Raw genomic sequence first — 22,715 nt, 5'->3', positions numbered from 1 at the left:
GGAACAGACGACTCCACAAATTGATGAGGCATTTCTGAACTCACCCTAGTATGCAAACTTGCTTTATGTCTTATTTAATTTAAATGCTCCTCCTGGTTTGACTAAAACAAAGGCAAGATTTCTGAAGTTAAAAGTAGTTAAATTTTGCATTATAGAAAATGTTTTGTATTGGAAAGATGTTGGGGGTATTTTACTTAAATGCTTGTTAAAGGATGATGCAAAAAAATTCATGTAGGAATTCCATGAAGGTGATTGCAGTGGACATCTTTATTGGAAAAGCACTGCCAATAAAATCCTTAGAGATGGCTTCTACTGGTTTACTCTTTTCCCTGACATTCAAAAACAAGTCACCTCATGCCATAAATGCCATATTTTTTAGGGAAAGCGAAAATTGTTGCCCCTGCCATTAAAGCCTATCTCTTTTGAAAGCCCCTTCCAGCAATGGGGATTCGACTTCATTGGTGAAATTCATCCCCCTTCCTCTGTCTAACATAAATGGATTCTTATAGCCACTGACTACTTTACCAAATGGATAGAGGCCACTCCTTCCAGAGTTACCACTGATGTTGTCATTATTAAATTCCTTGAGACTAATATCCTCTCCATATTTGGTTGTCCTAGAAAACTCATCACGGATAATGCTACAGCCTTTAAATATAAGAAAATAGTTGAATTTTTCCATAAATACCACATTACTTTGGGGCATTCAACAGCTTATTACTGTTAGGGTAATGGGTTGGTTGAATGCCCAAATAAAAGTTTGGTAAACATCATCAAAAATATGTTAGAAGACAAGAACAAATCTTGGCATAACAAGTTGGTCAATGCACTTTGGGTGGACAAACTTACTATTAAAAAATCAATTGGCATGTCACCATACCAATTGGTCTATGGAATGGATGCAGTTTTTCCATCCTCTTTAGGAGTTCCAGTCATGAATATCATTCAAGAAGTGCAAGTTGAACCCAATGATGTACAAAGAAGGATAAATCAAACTATCTAGTTGCAACAATCCAGGGAGGAAGTATACAACAGGACCCAAGTTATTCAGGAAAATATTAAAAAGATCTTTGACAAAAGAACAAAAGTTGATGACTTTAACATTGGGGACAAATTTTTGAGGTGGGATTCTAGGAGAGAGGACAAAGGTAAACATGGAAAGTTTGATAATCTTTGGAAAGGGCCATATATTGTTTATGCTTTCAGGGGAAATAATGCATTCTTCCTTAAAGAGCTAGATGGAGCAGAGATACTTGGAGGTCCTGTCAATGGCAGGATGCTAAAGCACTATTTTTCTCAGCCTACATATTTTTCTTACATCAGTGTAAATATCATAATCTTTATGGTTTTGATTGGGTAACTTATTAACAAAGGTTGAAGCCCACAGTGAAGGCCCCAACCCTGGATTAATGAGCCACCAAAAGTATCTTAAAACAATGAAATAAATCAAATGAAGACATTACAGACATGGAGTACTCAAGGCTATTGATCATATGTTCTTGACACTTCACTTGGAGAAGTGCCATCCCCAACTATAGCCATTGTTAGGGTCCTATAAATTATAGGATCTCAAGGTGATTGAGTATTTTGTATTTGTAATTTCATATATATAATTTTCAATATTCAAATGATTTCCAAATATATATATATATATATATATATATATATATATATATATAATGAAAAGAAGGTATGTTAAGAACATAAAAAAAAAAAAAAAAGGAAATAAGAACCCCATAAAAGAAAAAATAGAAAATAATATGAAAAGTGTTGCAAGTCTAAATGTCACTACTAATAAGTTAGTTCTTTTAGCTCATTATCAAAGAAGATTGTGTGCAAGTTTTTTTTGCATGCCACAATGACTAAAGTTCCATTCAAATCATACAGTTTAATCATGATTGAACACATTTCATTTTTTGTTGAATAGGTTAGTGAATAAATATTTATCAAACAGTTTAATCTTGGTAAATTAGCAGCTAGTTAGAAATAAAATTGATTCAACAATTTAAACTAAATCAATGGTGAGATAAGTGATATAATAAGGTAGATTTTCAAAAAAATAAAAAATTGATCTAGTTCTGCTAGTTTAAATGCACCTTGCAAAGAAAGAAGAGGAAAATGTTAGCTTAGAAAAGGAATTGAAATGAGAGGGTAGGTAGAAATAGAATGATGATTTTAGGAAAAACATGAAAATTTTATCCTAAGTCAAATGTTAAAGATATTTTCATGCACAGGAGAAAGGAAAAGGGATAAAGGTTTTATTCTAAGGTTCGGTATATCAAAATATATTTGGTACATTTTTTCACTATTCCTAAGTTTCACCACCCGAAAACCATTCCTCCACTTATATATTTCGTTCATTTCCCTACACCACTATATGTCCATCACAACACGATAAAGCATCCCCACCTTTCACCTCATCTGAACTCCCCATTTCATATCCAATGGCTAATATTGTGTTTCGCCCCCCCCGCCCCCACCATCCGAACTTTACTGTCGGGGGGGTCTGAAATGGGCGGTATCGAAGCCCGGACCCACAACAACATGTCACCATGTCGTTTTTTTGTACCCCCCTTACCGAAATCTTTAACCACCTCAGGCCCCCTCTGAAAACAGTTTTTCTCGCCGCACGAAACCACCATCTATCCGTTACACTCCTGCCAATCCCGTTTCACCACCTCATCTATCTGTTTCTCTCGCCAATCACATCCACTCCCTCCAAATCAAACCATTAAGTAATTTAATTACTTAACCATTAATGTAACGGACCCACGCCATCATCCACAGAAAGCCTCAAGATTATAAAATCCCTCCTTCACCCATTTACATATCATACTCTGCTAATCTCTTTTCCTGTGACAGGTTTACCAAGTCAAAATATAACAGTTTAATACCACTAAGGATCACACCAGTGAACTGTCATCCAAACCAGTGCCTCTGCTTCCAGACTTCTCGAATCTGATTCCATTTCTGTACCCTGTAAACCTGCACAATCAAGATTTCACCAGTGTTCTCAGCCTAATCTGATCATGCCTCCTAAAGATAAGGGACAGGAAGAACCTGTAAGTCCTCTAATCCACCCTTCGATTGATTTTCATCATATTATACCTTTGGTGGACAAAGATTACAAAATCCATGAAACCCTGTGTGAGTTTGATTTATTTGAAATGTACTACTGGCTTGAAGACAAATTCATTTATAGGTCTGACGATATTGGATTTTGGGAATCCAATTTTCCCCATTACATCTTTCCCCACACCCACAGTGCCCCTGAATTCATCAAGAAATGTCATGCTTGTTATGTACCCAGCCAAAGAGCTATTATTGCCCCTACAGGAGAAATTTTATTCACCATAACTCCCCAATCTATAGACCAAATGATGCGAGCTCCTATAACAGAAAATGCCACTCCTTTCTCTCATGAATCACTCAATGAATTATATCATAAATTGGACTTTGTAAAAAGATCCAAAACCCTTGAGCTTTTCTTGACTGAATATGCCCCATCACCCAAGAAGAATCCTCCCTATCCATCCTCCATTTTCCCTGAGAACCAAGCATATCATTACAGTCATTTCCTACCTCCTTGTTTATTACTCATATCGATGGGTAGATGAAGCCATTGTAGGGTTTCTTTCCATTTTCTCCACATATTCCAAGCCTTCCATCTTGTTCAACTTCAGCCAATTCCTTGTAGATTCCATCCATGAACAATTTGTCAAATTCCAAACTGAAGAAGTATTTAAATATGCTTCTGTGTTAGTATATATGTTTTTGTATTTTCAGGGAGACAAGCTCAAGTTTGCATTACAAAAGTTGGATGATGAGGGAAATAAGCAATTAACCATCTTCTGGACTACAATAGTAATGAAGGAGCAAAAAGAATACTCATACAAACAATTCATAGAAATGTTTGTACATCCAGCACTTAGTCTCCTAAGTAGCAATCCAGAGCCAAGAATCAGTGAAGAAATCAGGAAAAATTTGCAGTTATCAAACCAAGTCAGAACAGGATATTGGTATCTTTACCAAAATGACACAGAGCTAAGGATATATGGGTGTGAACTCGCTCCTTACAAACTACCAAAATTCCTCCCAATGGGGATTTTTGCCGTAGAATACATCAGGAAAATGCTCAATGTTTATGAGATTCATTTTGTGTCTGCCTAGAAGAAATCTCAATTCAAGATCAAAACAAAAATAGGTCCTTTCATTTGTAACAGTAGAGCATCAGGTGAAGAAGCAGACAAATTGCTGAAAAAATGCAATTCAACCTCAGTTTTACATGGTCATATGATCCATTAGGTGTCACCTCTAAGTTAAGGGTGGAAGACAAATCTACAACTTATCTTCATACATTCAGACCAGATATTGAGAGATACAAGAACCAACTAGAATGGATTGAACACACTCTACAAGAGACAGAGAAACAATTGGTGTCAACTTCAACATTACAGACTCCTGTCACATAGGAGAAAGCAAGAAAAAGGATAAGAGAAGAAGAGTCACCTTTAGTGACTAATATTCCTAGCGAAGACTTCAAAATCATATACAGGAAGAGGACTAAGCTCAATTCCAAAGTAAACCTAAGAAAGGATTCAGATCAAGGAGATATTATCACCACCAAAGATACACCTACTTCCTCATAAGTAGGTGATTAGACACTAGTACAAAATGGCTAATTAGTTACTTAAAAAACGACTAAATTTTGCATATAAACGACTATTTTTCAGTCGGTCACCAGTAGTAGCTAATTTATAGTATCTTATAATGCAACCAACTTTTAGTCGTTTTTAACTTAGTCATTAATTGGTTGTCTCAATTTTATCATCCAGTAGTTTATTTAGTCATTAATTTGGTCATTAATTTAGTCATTTATTTATTCATTAATTGACACAATTAATGACCAAATATACAACAAAATATATTACTATATGATCACCCGAAAAAACCAATTAATGACCAAAAAAATATGACCGAAATGTTGGTCGTGTTATAAGATACTGTAAATTAGCTACTAATAGTCATATATATGCAAATTTTAGTCATCATTTGAAACCAATTAATGACCAATGAAATATGACTAAATTTTGGTCGCATTATAAAATACTATAAATTAGCTACTAATAGTCGTATATATGCAAAATTTAATCGTCATTTGTAATCACAAATTTATCATTTGTAGTAGTCATTTATCTTTTTTTGGTAATTTCATATTCATTATATAAACAACTAATTTAATAGTTTATATTCATTTCATTTACTTTCATTAATAATCATTATAAACAACTAATTTAGTCGTATATTCATTTTATTTGTGTTCATCATTAATCAATATAAACTACTAATTTAGTAGTTTTAGATTAATTTTATGTGTTCATTATTAATTAGTATGATTTTGCAACTTAATTAAAAAAATGTCATACAATGTGCATGTTCATTTAATATGAAAAAGCAAAATTACATATGTTAATTACAATACTAAATAATATCAAGTGCAACTATAAATAACTTCAACCACATAAATTATATTATATGAAATGTCAAGTATTACAATACGAGTTTCCAACTTAATATTGGTTGGACTACAATTTACACATGAAATATTGTTTCATCACTTCAAAACATCATCATTGTGTTGTCAAGGCATTGTAGGTGAATTCACCAACTCTGAAGACTTGATCATCAGTCTCTATGTGTGTGTCTCATGCAAGATATTGTCTTTAAGGGTATCACTAGACCGGTTCTCTTCTCTCTCTCTCTCTTTGCATTTGTTGCTCCAGTGTTATTGTTCTCCTCTTTCTTCAATTCCTGTTTTTGACCATCAATACTGAGTTCCTCTTCTGAAATCAAAGAAGATATCATGTAGAGTGTAAGAAATGAAATATGATGAACAATGGAATATAAACTAAAGTAGCATACAAAGGATTTATACGACATATACCTCAACATGAACTATGTCAATGCCATTTTCCCGAGAAAAGCAAAAAACTCGAACAAGTTTTCTTCAGTTGGCAATAGTGGCCAGATGACCTATATAAACAAAACAAATAAAACGTCACCATAGAAAAATAACACCTTGGGAACTTAATAACAATCATGTCAACTAAGTTACAATCTAAAAAGATCAAGTTGTAGATATCTTGTGAAAGTAAATGGAAAGAGAAAGACAACATATAATAAATAATGTATGACCGCTAGCTAAAAAATTGCATCATAGAAGAAAAAAAAATCTCCTATGGTTACCCATACATGTGGGTGGATAACATGCCCCAATATGCCATGATCCTTAGGGTCCAGAGGAAGTAAACCTTCTACTAACATAATGATTGATTGGTTGCATTTTGGCCTTGCCTCTCCTTTGTGAGTCCAAAAAAATAAAAATAAGTCCATAATTAACTAGTTGTACTCCATAGTATCATTTTTGCATGTTATCTCCACATGCCTACCAAAAATGTCATATATGCCAAACAAATGGCGTCATTTATACCCCATTCCAATGTATCTAACCAAATGGACCCACTTGATTTTCTTCTTTCATATTCATTTACATCCTAAAAAATATTCGTTTCAAAAATAAAAATAGCCCCAATATCTCCAGATCCTAATGCTCATCCATATTTTCAATAAACCATAGGAATTAATACTTTCTTATGATCAACATTGTACAACAATGAAGCTACACAAATTACTCAGTCAATCGGTATAAATTCCAAACATAATGAGAAAATGAGCAGTGCATCATTCTCTACCATGTGTTCCACCAAATAAAATGGTAAAAATACTAAGAGGAAAACTCTCTTCTTTACAATGCATTTTAAGAAGAATAAATGGATATTCAGTTCCTTATATTCTATTTTAAGAAATCCATTTGCATTCCAATGTCGAAGTACCTCCACATAAAGAGATATAACATTTCATGTTTCCAAATACATCATAGAAATTCAGGATGATACTTCCATAAACAAGAAAATGAATTAGAACCAGACAAATCACATACTTGTGACAAGAAAAAGTATGCAAAGCATTGGTTATCTTGCACAAATCAAAAAGTTTCATTGTTTTGTCTGCGGATCCTGTAGCCAATACCCACTCACTGAAAGAATTGAACACAAGACAATTAAACTGAATAAATAAGAATACACTTTATCAGAAGAAAGAAAAATAATACCTCAACCCAAAATAAAACTCATACTACAATAGAAACAAGAAAATAAACCTTATTGATATGTGCATGAATTGGAAGAGCAATGAGAACAATCGCACAAGAAGGAAAGTGCAAGAGAAAATCAAACTATACACTCTATATTATATTAGGTATATACAAGAGTAGAGTTAGGAGAGTGATAATTTTTCACCCACCTCATTGTAATAAACTTACATATGTATAAATATTGGACCAAATCAACTAGGCCTAAGTCTCATCACTCAACTAAGTTACTAAAATTACATCATGGAAGAATAGCCTAGCCTCAAAAGCAAGTTTTGATACAAAGAAAAAAATGGGTTATTATGAGTATTGGCTCCATTTTTTGTCTGCCTCCTACACCTTATTTGGATGGTCTTTATAAATTTCTCATTCAATCTAATTTAGCACCTTATAAGTTATATCTTGTTTTATGTCTTCTAGATTTCTCTTGGTTCAGAATCTAGCTTTTATAACAAACATGGAAAATCTTTCCTGAACAATAAACCTCGAAACCTAGTATAATTTGTCACAATCTTGCATGGTAACTGGGTTAAAAGATAAATTGTTGAGTTTTCTAAGTTAATGAAGAAATTATTAATCCTTTTTCCATTTTCTATGTATCACCAAAAGCAAAATAGAAGTAGGGCATGTTACATCTATCTAACAAGAGATCCTATTAACCCCAGCTCTATAATTAATTGTAGTTGAATCCTTGGGCTACTTGATATATATCACATAGAGTGAACAAGGTTTAATCAAAGGAACTCTCCTCCCTAAATAAGGAATGGGGTAGCCAATTAATGGGCATTTTGCAGATGATTCCTCACATCCTGGAGGAACATGAATGAGAGGAAAATATGATGGATTGCCTTCAAACCTACCCATCTTCAAGATCATGAATTCAATGTGTCAAAACACAACCAAGTGTTCCAAACAATGTTTGTGAGACCACACTGGTTTGTTAGCTGATCAACTCTCATCTTGAATTCAACAGGGTCAAAGATGTAAATTCAGTGGTATCCACTTCAACTTCGAGGCTTGACACAAGAATATTTCGGAAATGATCATTCATGGAGTGGAAAAGTAATTCAAAAATTGTTGACCAAGGTAATGGCTAACATTACTAGATTTCAAATATGAACTAAGGTTCTAGCTGCTACCCCATCTACATTCATCATGTTGGGGTTCATCATCTAATGCATAACAACATCATGAGAAATCTCTCCAAAAATCTCTAGGCTAATAAGGGAGGAGGCAAAGGCTTCCATCGCATCAACAGGAACACCTATTGCATCCGAGGAGACATGAGGTATAGGAATCATCAAAGCCTATACCTAAGGCTCAAGCCTTATCTTTTTTTATTTCCTGTGGATTCCTTGAAGTTCAGAAACTGGTTTTTAGAACAAACATATCCAATATTTGTGCACAAGTACTTCACCTTGTTGACCACAATCTTAGAACATTCATTCATAAAGGCATTTTACAATTCTAAAAAATAGAGTCAATATATTGCAGTTATATGGGGGCATTTATATGAATTGGGGGTTCTAAAAAAGGTATTTAATAAAAATAGGGTTTTTTATTGGAAATATGTATTGGTAATGGGGTTCAATAGAAGACTTTTGGAAGAAGACTAATATGCTAATAATATATTCCCAAGGGAGGGATGAGATTTCAGGGGTGATTGTTCTCAGATTTGGCACCATATATCAGTGTTTTCAGGAGGATAGATTGGAGATCAATCATCATATTTTGAAGCTGAGAAACATCATTAAAGGGTTCGGAATTTCTGAAGGAGGCTAACATTTTGTACCTTCTTTCTGAGTTTATACCAGTGGGCCGAGATTGGTCAAAAGTTGTCACCAAGTGAAGCTCCAGTTTCCTTGATCTTCCTATATTGTAATAGCTTTCTAAATTAAGCAATAAAATTAATGATTGCCTCTTATTTCCTCTTGTTGTAGTATTTCCCTTACTGTGCATGCCAAGTGTTTGATGAAATTATTTCACTCTAACTGTTTGTAAAAATTTGTCAAAGAAAGTTTGTTTATGAAGGAAAAAATTGCATAATTTAGAATTGGTACATCACAATGGTATCAGAGCATGCTCCTGGCCAACTATGGAACTAGAACATATTGAAAAGGAATTCTGGAACTAGAATAAAAAGGTCTAAGGTAACTAGGAAGAAAAAAATGTTTCCAAATAAAAAATTTGAAGACTATAGCCAAGCCTTCATAAAGGTAACAGAACTCTTGGAAGCCTAGGTATCATCAAGGGTTTCCAAGAAGGGAAGAAGTAATGACAAACCTGAAGTTGATACAAGCAGGACTAAAGGCTTAGTACATTTAGTTGAGAAGACAAATAAGGATGAAGACATGGAAGCAGTTGATTCCGTAGAGGATCTAGATGCAGTTGAAGCTTTGAAAAATCCATTTAGAGGGAGCCAAAAGGTAAATAAAGGTATGGGAAAGATGTTAAATCCTACAAAAGAGACAACACCTATATTTGAAGGTGAATTCCAAGATTGAGATATCAAGGACAAATTTGGAGGAATTTTCCCTGTTGAAGAAAAGTATAGGACAGACGAATTAGTTTCATTATTTTTTGACCAAAATCCTTCTACTCAATTATCTGACAGCACAATTATAGTTTATGATCGAGGCAAGGGAAGATATATGCTTAAAATGTGAGGTTGCAGTCTCTCTAAGAATTTCTCAACTATGAAGGTGGGCCATTCTATAGACGTTTTGGAGGCAAAGAAGCTAAAGTCCCATAATCCACAAGAGGTGGATCATTATACACAGACACTACAAATTTTCCCAATCCTGCAAGTTAAGTGGCTCATGGTTTCTGAACAAATGCAAGAAGTAAAATGATATGGTAGTATATGATATCAAAATAATGGAATAAACTCTGAAACCAACATACTGGAACCCATTCCTAAGCAATCAAAAAGGCCTGACAGTCTAACAAATTGCAATGGTTTATTGGAAATGAGCATTGTGCAAATGAGTGATGGCTATGTGAAACTTTGGAATATTAATCAGGAAGAAAGTGTTCTTCAGTTTCCACCAGGCTCTGCATTGGCTACTTGCATCCAGATCTGTAGATTATAAAATATATTGTGACAATCTTCGAAAGATAAAAACACCATGGTACATTTTGGCACATCACAGGAAAACTGTGGATAATATCAAGTCTCTTGATTCAACCAACCTTGCCTCAGCTTCAATTGATGGTACACTCAAGCCTTGGAACCTGGAAACAAGTACAAAAAGTGTACATTGCAACCCTATTCTGACATATTCTGGGCATAAAATGAAAAGAACCTCATGGGGCTTTTTGTTGCTGATAGGTATAATTCTACTGGTTCAAAGTCAAATAAGGTGTTTGTCTATTATGAATATTTTCTAATACCAGTGGCATCTTACAAGTTTAACTATGTAGACCTAGTGAATGGTCAAGAGGTATATGATGCCAATGGGTAGTTGGTTTCCTCTGTGTGCTAAAGAGGGCATACCCAAACTTTGGTTGCATCACCATTGTTAACATTTGGAGGCCTCTATTACACTTCATTTGTAAACCAAATTGGATGTAAGGTGAAAATAAGACTTCTTGCAGCTCACGCAGTTGTCAAGGCATATGCATAATGTTGCATGAAGAGCAAGTCTGACATTACAGAATATCAGGTATTTGTACCATTTTTTTCAAATGACCCAACCCTCCTTGAATAATGTTGGATTGGGCTTCTCCAAAATCATACACTTCTACATATGTGTGTGTTCTCAAAGGAATACAAGCTATTTCTAGATGGCACTCAATCAATAGCCATTGGATCAGTTGTGCTACCATATCTACATGAAGTCAGACCAATTATTCTTCAATCTAGTGTTTTGGATGCAACCCCAACGAAGTTTGGGAATGGAAACCCTTACACCCAAAATACCAAAGAAATGAATTCACTGGATACTAACACGTCTGGTTGGATCATGGTTCAATTGGGAATACAATATTTTAGTTTTCTTTGGGGCCTTGCAATACTGATTTTGTGTGAGAAATACCATGCAAAATCATTACCATCATCTAGCTCCTACATCTACATTATAAATGGAAAACTAGCTCAAGACATCCATACAAATGTAGACTCTAGGTTGCTCTCAAAACAAGACTTTTATGACAAAGAGATGTTTTCCTACAAATTTTGTCTAGAGCTCTTGTATATGCTTATATGGGCAGTCACTTTATCCTTATCAATCTTGGAACAAGTTCTCAAGTTTTATCTGGATGATCGCATAAACAATGAAATCCTTTTATTTATTGCACTTGAACTTTGTATGTACTGCAACATTTTTGGAAATGATAACTCTAATATTCCTAATCATGGTGATCTAATAACTACCTTTTAAATAATTGTTGGAAGCCTTGAGTATTGGTTGGCTCACAAGTTGTTACTTTCAAAGGTCCCAAACAACAAGTTGAATCATGCTAAGCTTTTGAACAAGTGTTTGGAATTTTTAAATGAACAAGAGCATTTGGTGGTTTGTGCATGTGCTCATGAACAACTCAATTCCACGATGAACACTGAAAGTGATGTGCAAGTTCGTGTTGTTGGGGACCTTCTTGCTATGCTACAACAAGAGATGCTTGTCAACACTATTGAAATGAAGGAATATGACACCGCACCAATAAAATTTGACAGGGTTTTAGAGATCTCATTAAACAAATTTCTGAAAATTGATGTTATAGGTTATGATGCCTTACAAATTTTTCAAGTTGATAAGCATCCAAGCAGCATGGGCATTGGCAAAGCCAAGGAAGGATTTTTGTTATTTGGCATGTTTAACAAGTGTTTCATTGTCATGGGTTGACGTCTTTTAAGGACTTGATTCTTAAGGCCTATATTAGATCTCAACATTTTGAATGGTCGTTTCAACACTATACCACTACTCCATCATTGTGACGAAATGATGTCATCCCCGCACAACACTTTGAAATCTGTGAAATATATTCCACATCTACTCAATATTTTAGTGTCCAAGTTATCTATCAACATTAGATGATTGGACAACAATGTCAAAGAGTATGAGTTCCATTTTACATACAAGGAAAAAAATTTAAATTGGGATTTCAGAAAGACAACATGAGCATGCAGGGATGTTCAATTTGAATATTGTAAGATAGGCTTTTACATGCATTACAATTGAGCTTGTCCATATCTATGAAGTTTGAACTGATAAATGGAGTCTTTGACTTTAATCAAAGCAATAGAAACAAATATAGAATGATGATTGCATCCGACATTTGTCTAGAGTTGGATGAATTGAAGGAAATATATGAGGGCTTGCTTGAGGATATTTCAGCACTTGAGCTAAAATGCCTCCCATGCCAAGCTAATAATACCAAACACGGGTCCATTGTGTATATACCTCAAATTGGTTATCAATTGTGCCTTTCTGGACTAAAACTCGACGATAGTGAATTGGAAAATCTTAAAGACATGGAGTTTGCTTATGCAGGTGAAAAGGAACATCAGGAAGCGTACTTTTATTGTACTTCAAAGACAAAAGAGTTAGATCTTCTTCTAGGAGACATCTATCATAAAATGTTAGATATGGAAAGACCCATAATAAGAGATTTGGAATTGCAGCTTTAGCCTTTCTCAATGCATTTTCATATGACATCAAAGTTCGTTGGGGAGCTGGACTGCATGCTCTCATTGGCATTAGTTGCACATCAGTACATGTATGTAAGGCCAATGCTCACTGCAGAGGATGTACTTGAGATATTAAAAAAAAAAACTCATTTTCTATTGGGAATAATGCCTTCTCCCTCTCAGAAACCCCTGCAAGCATTGACAGCCTAACTGTACAAAATGTTGATGGCACTATTGTCCCTATGATCAAAAGGTCAATACATAAAAAATTGGAGACTAAGGAATCTAATCTATCCTGGACTAGTTTCCTCTGTGCGCTAAAGAGGGCAGACCCAAACTTTGGTTGCATCACCAATGTTAACATCTGGAGGCCTCTATTACCCTTCATTTGTAAAATGGATTGGATGTAAGGTGAAAATCACACTTCTTGCAGCTCACACAGTTTTCAAGGCATATGCATATTGTTGCATGAAGAGCAGGCCTAACATTACAAAATATCAGGTATTTGTACCCTTTTTGTCAAATGACCCAACCCTCCTTGAACAATGTTGTATTGGGCTTCACCAAAATCATACACTTCTACATACGTGTGTTCTCTCAAAGGAGTACAAGTTATTTCTAGATGGAACTCAATCAATAGCCATTGGATCAGTTGTTCTACCATATCTACATGAAGTCAAACCAATTATTCTTCAATCTAGCACTTTGGATGCAGCCCCAACTTAGTTTGGGCATGGAAACCCTTACACCCAAAATACCAAAGAAATGAATTCACTGGATACCAACACGTCTAGTTGCATCATGGTTCAATTGGGAATACAAGATTTTAGTTTTCTTTGGGGCCTTGCAATACTGATTTTGTGTGACCAATACCATGCAAAATCATTACCATCCTCCAACTCCTGCATCTACATTATAAATGGAAAACTAGCTCAAGACATCCATACAAATGTAGACTCTAGGTTGCTCTCAAAACAAGACTTTTATGACAAAGAGATGCTTTCCTGCAAATTTTGTCTAGAGCTCTTGCAGATGCTTATATGGGCAATCACTTTAGTCTTATCAATCTTGGAACAGGTTCTCAAGTTTTATCTGGATGATCACATAAACAATGAAATCTTTTTATTTATTGCACCTGAATTTTTTATGTACTGCAACATTTTTGGAAATGATAACTCTGATATTCCTAATCATGGTGATCTAATAGCTACCTTTTCAATAATTGCTTGAAGCCTTGAGTATTGGTTGGCTCACAGGTTGTTACGTTCAAAGGTCCCAAACAACAGGTTGAAGCATGCTAAGCTTTTGAACAAGTGTTTGGAATTTTTGAATGAACAAGAGCATTTGGTGGTTTGTGAATGTGCTCATGAACAACTCAATTCCATGATGAACACTGAAAGTGATGTGCAAGTTTGTGTTGTTGGGGACCTTCTTGCTATGCTACAATAAGAGATGCTTGTCAACACTATTGAAATGAAGAAATATGACACCGCACCAATAAAATTTGACAGGGTTTCATAGATCTCATTAAACAAATTTATGAAAATTGATGCTACAGGTTATGGTGCCTTGCAATTTTTTCAAGTTGATAAGCATCCAAGCAGCATGGGCATTGGCAAAGAAAAGGAAGGATTTTTGTTATTTGGCATGTTTAACAACTGTGTCATTGTCATGGGCTGACGTCTTTTAAGGACTTGATTCTTAAGGCCTATATTAGATCTCAACATTTTGAATGGTCGTCTCAACACTATACCACTGCTCCATCATTGTGACGAAATGATGTCATCCCCGCATAACACTTTGAAATCTATGAAATATATTCCACATTTACTCGAGATAAAGGTGTTCAGGTTACCTGTCAACATTGGATGATTAGACAGCAATGCCAAAGAGTATGAGTTCAATTTCACATACAAGGAAAATTTTTGAAATTGGGATTTCAGAAAGACAGCATGAGCATGCAGGAATGTTCAATTTGAATATTGTAAGACAAAATTTTACATGCATTACAATTGAGCTTGTCCATATCTATGAAGTTTGAACTGATAAATGGAGTCTTTGACTTTAATCAAAGCAATAGAAACAAATATAGAATGATGATTGCATCCGACATTTGTCTAGAGTTGGATGAATTGAAGGAAATATATGAGGGCTTGCTTGAGGAGATTTCAACACTTGAGCTAAAATGCCTCCCATGCCAAGCTAATAATCCCAAACACGGGTCCATTGTGTATATACCCCAAATTGGTTATCAATTGTGCCTTTCTGGACTAAAACTCGACGATATTGAATTAGAAAATATTAAAGACACAAAGTTTGCTTGTGCAAGTGAAAAGGATCATTAGGAAGCATACTTTTATTGTACTTCAAAGACAAAAGAGTCAGATCTTCTTCTAGGAGACATCTATCATAAAATGTTAGATATGGAAAGAGCCATAATAAGAGATTTAGAATTGCAGCTTTAGCCTTTATCAATGCGTTTGCATATGACATCAACGTTCATTGGGGAGCTAGACTGCATGCTCTCGTTGGCATTAGTTGCACACTAGTACATGTATGTCAGGCCAGTGCTCACTACAGAGGATGCACTTGAGATAAAGAAAAAAAAGGAAAGAACTCATTTTCTGTAGGGAATAATGCTTTCTCCCTCTCAGAAACCCCTGCAAGCGTTGGCAGCCTGCCTGCACAGAATGTTGCTGGCACTATTGTCCCTATGATCAGAAGGTCAATACATAAAAAAATTGGAGACTAAGGAATCTAATTTATCCTGGACTGGTTTCCTTTGTGTGCTAAAGAGGGTAGACTCAAACTTTGGTTGCATCACCACTGTTAACATCTGGAGGCCTCTATTACCCTTCATTTGTAAAATAGATTGGATGTAAGGTGAAAATAAGACTTCTTGCACCTCACCCAGTTGTCAAGGCATATGCATATTGTTGCATGAAGGGTAGGCCTGACATTACAGAATATCAGGCATTTGTACCATTTTTGTCAAATGACCCAACTCGCCTTGAACAATGTTGAATTGGGCTTCTCCAAAATCATACACTTCTACATATGTGTGTGCTCTCAAAGGAGTACAAGGTATTTCTGGATGGCACTCAATCAATAGCCATTGGATCAATTGTTCTACCATGTCTACATGAAGTCAGACCAATTATTCTTCAATCTAGCACTTTGGATACAGCCCCAACGAAGTTTGGGCATCGAAACACTTACACCCAAAATACCAAAGAAATGAATTCACTGGATACCAACACGTCTGGTTGCATTTTAGTTTTCTTTGGGGCCTTGCAATATTGATTTTCTGTGAGCAATATCATGCAAAATCATTACCATCCTCTAGCTCCTACATCTACATTGTAAATGGGAAATTAGCTCAAGACGTCCATGCAAATGTAGACTCCAGGATGCTCTCAAAACAAGACTTTTATGACAAAGAGATGTTTTCCTACAAATTTTGTCTAGAGCTCTTGCAGATGCTTATATGGGCAGGTCACTTTAGTCTTATCAATCTTGGAACAGGTTCTCAAGTTTTCTCTAGATGATCACATAAACAATGAAATCTTTTTATTTATTGCACCTGAACTTTGTATGTACTGCAAAATTTTTGGAAATGATAACTCTGATATTATGGTGATCTAATAGCTACCTTTTTAGGAATTGTTGGAAGCCTTGAGTATTGGTTGGCTCATAGGTTGTTACTTTCAAAGGTCCCACAGATGGAAGCATGTTAAGCATTTGAACAAGTGTTTGGAATTTTTTAATGAACAAGAACATTTGGTGGTTTGTGCATGTGCTCATGAACAACTCAATTCCATGATGAACACTAAAAGTGATGTGCAAGTTCATGCTGCTGGGGACCTTCTTGCTAGGCTACAACAATAGATGCTTGTCAACACTATTGAAATGAAGGAATATGACACCACACCAATAAAATTTGACAGGGTTTCAGAGATCTCATTAAAAAAAATTCTGAAAGTTGATGCTACAGGTTATGATGCCTTGCAAATTTTTCAAGTTGATAAGCATCCAAGCAGCATGGGCATTGGCAAAGCAAAGGAAGGATTTTTGTTATTTGGCATGTTTAACAACTGTGTCATTGTCATTGGCTGATGTCTTTTAAGGACTTGGCTCTTAAGGCCTATATTAGATCTCAACATTTTGAATGGTCATCTCAACACTATACCACTGCGCCATCACTGTGATGAAATGATGCCAGCCCTACACAACACTTTGAAAAATGTGAAAGATATTCCACATCTACTCAAGATTTCAGTGTTCAAGTTATCTATCAACATTGGATGATTGGACAACAATGTCAAAGAGTATGAGTTCCATTTTACATACAAGGAAAATTTTTGAAATTGGGATTTCAGAAAGATAGCATGAGCATGCAGGAATGTTCAATTTGAATATTGTAAGACAAAATTTTACATGCATTACAATTGAGCTTGTCCATATCTATGAAGTTTGAACTGATAAATGGAGTCTTTGACTTTAATCAAAGCAATAGAAACAAATACGGAATGATGATTGCATCCAGGATTTGTCTAGAGTTGGATGAATTGAAGGAAATATACAAGGGCTTGCTTGAGGAGATTTCAGCACTTGAGCTAAAATGCCTCTCGTGCCAAGATAATAATCCCAAACATGGGTCCATTGTGTCTATACCTCAAATTGGTTATCAATTGTGCCTTTCTGGCCTAAAACTTGATGATAGTGAATCAGTAAATCTTAAAGACATGGAGTTTGCTTATGCAGGTGAAAAGGAACATCAGGAAGCGTACTTTTATCGTACTTCAAAGAAAAAAGAGTTGGATCTTCTTCTAGGAGACATCTATCATAAAATGTTAGATATGGAAAGACTCATAATAAGATATTTGGAATTGCAACTTTAGCCTTTCTCAATGCATTTGCATATGACATCAAAGTTCGTTGGGGAGCTAGACTGCATGCTCTTGTTGGAATTAGTTGCAAACCAATACATGTATGTCAGGCCAGTGCTCACTGCAGAGGATGCACTTGAGATTAAAAAAAAAAAGGAAATCTCTCATTTTTTGTAGGGAATAATGCCTTCTCCCTCTCACAAACCCCTCCAAGCATTGACAGCCTACCTGTACAGAATGTTGATGGCGCTATTGTCCCTGTGATCAAAAGGTCAATACAGAAAAAATTGGAGACTAAGGAATCTAATCTATCCTAGACTAGTTATGTCCAGATTTCTTACAGCAGAAAACCATCAAACAATGAAGAAGGGGATCCTATTAAGTTCAGCCTTGGAGTATTAGCAAATAGCAAAGTGGCAACAAAAGAAGTGGAAGATGTCAAACATAATGTCACATAGGAAAATGTCACACATAATGTGAGGGTACCAAAATCATATGTATGAATTAATGGCAACTTGGAGTTAATGATGATCATCCATATATGCTCAATCAAATAAGCCTAGATTATTTATGCCCTGATGGACTTTCATGTGCTATACTACAAAAATAACTTTCTATCAAGACAATATCAACGCCTATATCTACTCAATCCTGAGAAGAGTCCTAGAAATCCACAATAAAAGAGGTTGTGGCTCCAAAACTTTACATGTTGGCTAAGTCCTCACAATATATGTGGAGTCTTTTGTAATACAAAAGTTGATTCAAAACTTGTTCCCATAGTAAATCTAGGCAATTGTATTTGTATTGTTTTCAAAAATTTTGTTATTCCTATACTCCTATGTCAGACTAGTTACTTTGCAATGCATTTATAGTAGCTTTTCATTTACACATTAATTATTGTGTCATGCCATTTCCCAGTTTCCTAGAAATTTGTAAGTGGCATTTTTAAACATGTACCATTTCCCAATACCAAATGCACTTTTTGATTCCCAGTGGCAAGAATCACATTAAGTGGCAATGTTTTGTTGTTGAATTGTGTTTGTATGGTGAAGCGCGGACCTTAAAAGCATATATATGGTAGTTGTCCATTCTTCCCAACCCAAATTGTCCTGCAATGATATTGTACCACCACTTGATTCTATAAAGAAGTTGCAATCAATCCAGTACCACAAAGATGACACCATAGTTCATGGTTTTACGACTCATATTCTAACTGAAATTATATCAAATGATAGAACACAGTCATAGGTTGAAGTACTTTGTCCACTTAAAAAGCATCTGATACTAGCCAACAAGATGGAAATTCACTAGTGAGGTCGATGGAATGCTATGCCACCACCATTGTTCCATTCCTTTAATGCTCTCAATAAATTCCTATCTGATTTTTTGGAGAAGGGCCATTTCACAGGAAAGGGGCAAGCAAACTTTAGGAAATATTATCAGACCATTTTGCACATATCTTGGTCTTCACTCTCAAAAAGGACTTCCATTTTTTTTACTAGCATAACTTCCCATTACCTCGAAGGACAACACTCTAATTACTAAATGAGAGTTACAAAAATACTCGGACACATTAGAGGACAAATCATACTAAAAGACATGTACCTACAGAAGTTGGTTCTTTAAATAGAGAAAAATTCCTTCCATATTTTCGACAAATAATGTAACTTCCCACTACCTAGAGAGACAGTAATATAATTACTAAAGGGAAGTTACAAAACCACTTGGACACATTAGAGGATAAAACATATAAAAAGGCATGTCCCTATGAAAGGAGATAATAATGGGCCCAAAATTTTCTTATAATCTAGATTAAAACACCCATGATCTTCTCCCTACGCAGTGAAATTGTCTCAACTTTTGAATAAACAATTTTCACCATATTTACAAACCATAAAAAGTCATAAAACAATCTAAATCTCCTTCTAATGTAATTGGATTGATACAAATAGTAGAGATATCGTCCTTCCAAATTATGAATTGGCCTTTACTGGTCGCTGAAGCAGAACAATGATATGCTACCAGTGGTCCTGGCTTGTTCTATTGAAGAGGAGATGTCATCCATATAAGTTATTGCATGATTAGTCAAAATCCCAGCTATATTTCATCTTTTGGACAGTTGGTCAACACAATTTATAATTGTAATGATTTCAAGATGTACAATTTTCTAAACTATTTCAATGTCCTCTAAAAGGAGGTAACAAAATAACCTACTTTTTTACTTTATTTTAAGTAAGGAGAAAAGTAGAAGAGATGAAGGAGGCTTTCTAGTCGTACAAGTATTCACAGAATCATTACTCCACTCTTTTTATCTCCAATCTCGCTATTCTCTCATTGATACTCCTGAGCTTTAGAAGAAACTGGTTTTAATTGACCTCAGTAATCCTTTGATCTTCTAGAAACCATGTAGTAAATCTTTTCTTCTTTCGATATGCAGGCTTTTGAACATGTATAATTAAAATTTTCAAGATGGTTTTGTCCTCTTTGAGGTAATATGGAAAGTTTTTGACCCTAGGGGCCATGGAAGCTCACATCAATACAATCATTTGTTGGTCGCCCCATAGAGGGAAACAACACCTCTTCTCTCTTGAATAAGAATGTAAACCTGCCAACCTTTCGCATAGCTCTAAGAACCATACGAAATTCAATGAATCTATCATCCAAAATAACAAAAAGTGTCTGGACAATGTTGAAATAGCATATTGATGTTTCTTTGACTTTTGTCTTATAGATATCTGAGCAGAAGACACATCAAAGCAGATCTCTCTAGACCTAAGTAGATTGATCCATCTCTGTTGAGCCTTCAGAGACTACTCCTAAGTATAGGAAGACATGAATAGAGGAAAGTGAGGAGAAAGAGCATATGTAGATTTCAAAAAGGTTACAACCTTCATCCATCTGTCATGGCCAAGACCAACCATGCTTACATGACAATAAGGCACTTTCTAATGCATGTCAGGGAGATGGAATTGATGTGATCAGTTCCAGATGCTAAGGGAAGGGCAGGGACATTAATGTTAATATTGTCCCTCAAAGAAAGGTGGAGTTGGGAGGATCAATGACATGCAAGGAACAAATACTATAGAGGATGCGGCACGATACATCATGGTCAGTGAAATGCATTGAAAGAAAATGAACATGGCCAGAGAGGTAGTTTCATATTGCGCAATGGGATAATCTGGCAATGAAATGCCCTCCTAGAAGATGGTATACACAGGAATAGACTGTAGTTGATGGATTCCTTGCATCATGAGAATATCTGAGTGTGTTGGTAATGGGAGTAGTCTAGTTTACGGGAAGTTTAACCATATCCAGACACCCATTTGGCTACACTAAATACCCTGGTGATGTATGTTAAATGGGTATGCACAGGGTATCATAGATGGGTATGAACACAAGGACTTTATGCTAAACAGGGGTCCATTTTTCATCATTTTGAGGGAAAATGAAGTGAAAAATCACTTAGTCTATATAAATTTGATTGCACATTAATAGAAATCATCAAGCATCCAATGGAGTTTTACATATTGGTTTAACACCAACTAAAATTCTGACAAATGGATAAAATCTCCAAATATGTGCAGGGTTCGTGTATTGCTTCTTTCACAATAATCATGTTTCTCTGCAAAGGTGACTGCCTCAAAGTACTCACAAAATAATGTGTTGCAACTTGTAGCATTTTCTCCAAGAGAATTCACCATCGTTGTTACAATTGCTAGCCCTATACCCCATAACCCATCACACTGTCTATCTTTATGCAACACAGAGAATGGACCCTCTCTGTCTCTGGAGCCTGATGAAAGTTCATCCCATAGGAAGTGACTAAATGTTGACAAGCTTGAAAAAATCCCAGCAGACTGCAGCATCTCAGCACCTCCTCTAACACATGCTAAAAATAAACAAAAATTCAAGATTACAGGAGCTGAATCTCTCCAACTATCATGTCAAAGCTGACTAATTACACATTGTGTGGGAAAATGCTTTTGAAAAATAGGCATCTAGGTATTAGGTGCCAAGAAACCTTTTAAGAGCATATCAATTAGAACTAAAGATAGGTTTGTAACATTGTTTTTTTCAACACAACTACAAAGAACATGCAGAAATCCCAAACTCATAAGAGAAACATCAGAAAGGACATCTCCCACATTCTTCCTATCTGTCTTTGATTCTCCATTTTCCTGGTACTTTTTATGTTGAGAATGAATAAGCTCTAATAATGTTAGAAGCACTTCCAGGAGACATCTAAGCATTGTTTCAAATCCATCTGGAATAAATGGCTTGATATCCATCAATGATCTTAAACTTGTGATCATTGTTTTGATCTCCTTTGCATAGAGTGTCCAAGTTTGCATCCTATTTTTTGTTGATATTATACAGCTGGACATCCATCTCACAGAAATAAGAAAAAGTTGGGCTTGTTTTAAGAGAAAATTTAGCATGTAATTTGTTGGATCACAGGGCCTAACAACTGCATTGATGTCGATAGATAATTGAAAAGATATTCAACACACAACCCTATTGATTCTTCTGACAAGGTTGCATTTAGGTTTTTTGATCCCAACTTTGTCCCCTATTCAGCAAGACACAATATGAGGTCCTATAAATAGAAGGATAAGCACCAAAACAGACTGATCCAGAAATGTTATACCAGAAACAAGGAATGTAGGTAGAGTCTAGAGACATAACAAGCACAGAAACTATTTTGGATAAGTATGATAGTTCTCAAGCATGAATGAACTTACAACATTTTTGTCGAATATTGACAAGGCTAACACAATCATCCACGTTTTTAATGCATTCAACTGCAAATCTGCAAGACAAGAGGCCTTGTTTACATAGCTAAAGATTTCTAATGCCTTTTCTTCTACAGTTGTGAATCCTTTGTCATCAGAGTGAGACCACCACTCTATACCCAATTCTGTTTCAAGAGATTTGGTATCATAAATATACTTATCTTCACACAATGGATGAAGCTCCTTTAAACGAA

General features: G+C 35.4%; 2 pseudogenes; both read left to right on the top strand.

Moving 5' to 3' along the window:
* Positions 1-10,518: 10,518 nt before the first annotated feature.
* LOC149263117 (DNA mismatch repair protein MSH5 pseudogene) lies at positions 10,519-13,049 on the top strand (annotated as a pseudogene).
* Positions 13,050-13,193: 144 nt separating this feature from the next.
* LOC149263116 (DNA mismatch repair protein MSH5 pseudogene) lies at positions 13,194-17,905 on the top strand (annotated as a pseudogene).
* The last annotated feature ends 4,810 nt before the right edge of the window (positions 17,906-22,715 follow it).

This window comes from Pinus tabuliformis, chromosome 6, assembly GCF_031772625.1.
Source record: "Pinus tabuliformis cultivar Carrire ecotype Pingquan chromosome 6, CPIR1, whole genome shotgun sequence".
Lineage (NCBI taxonomy): Eukaryota > Viridiplantae > Streptophyta > Pinopsida > Pinales > Pinaceae > Pinus > Pinus tabuliformis.
This window is presented reverse-complemented; position numbering and strand designations above follow the sequence as displayed.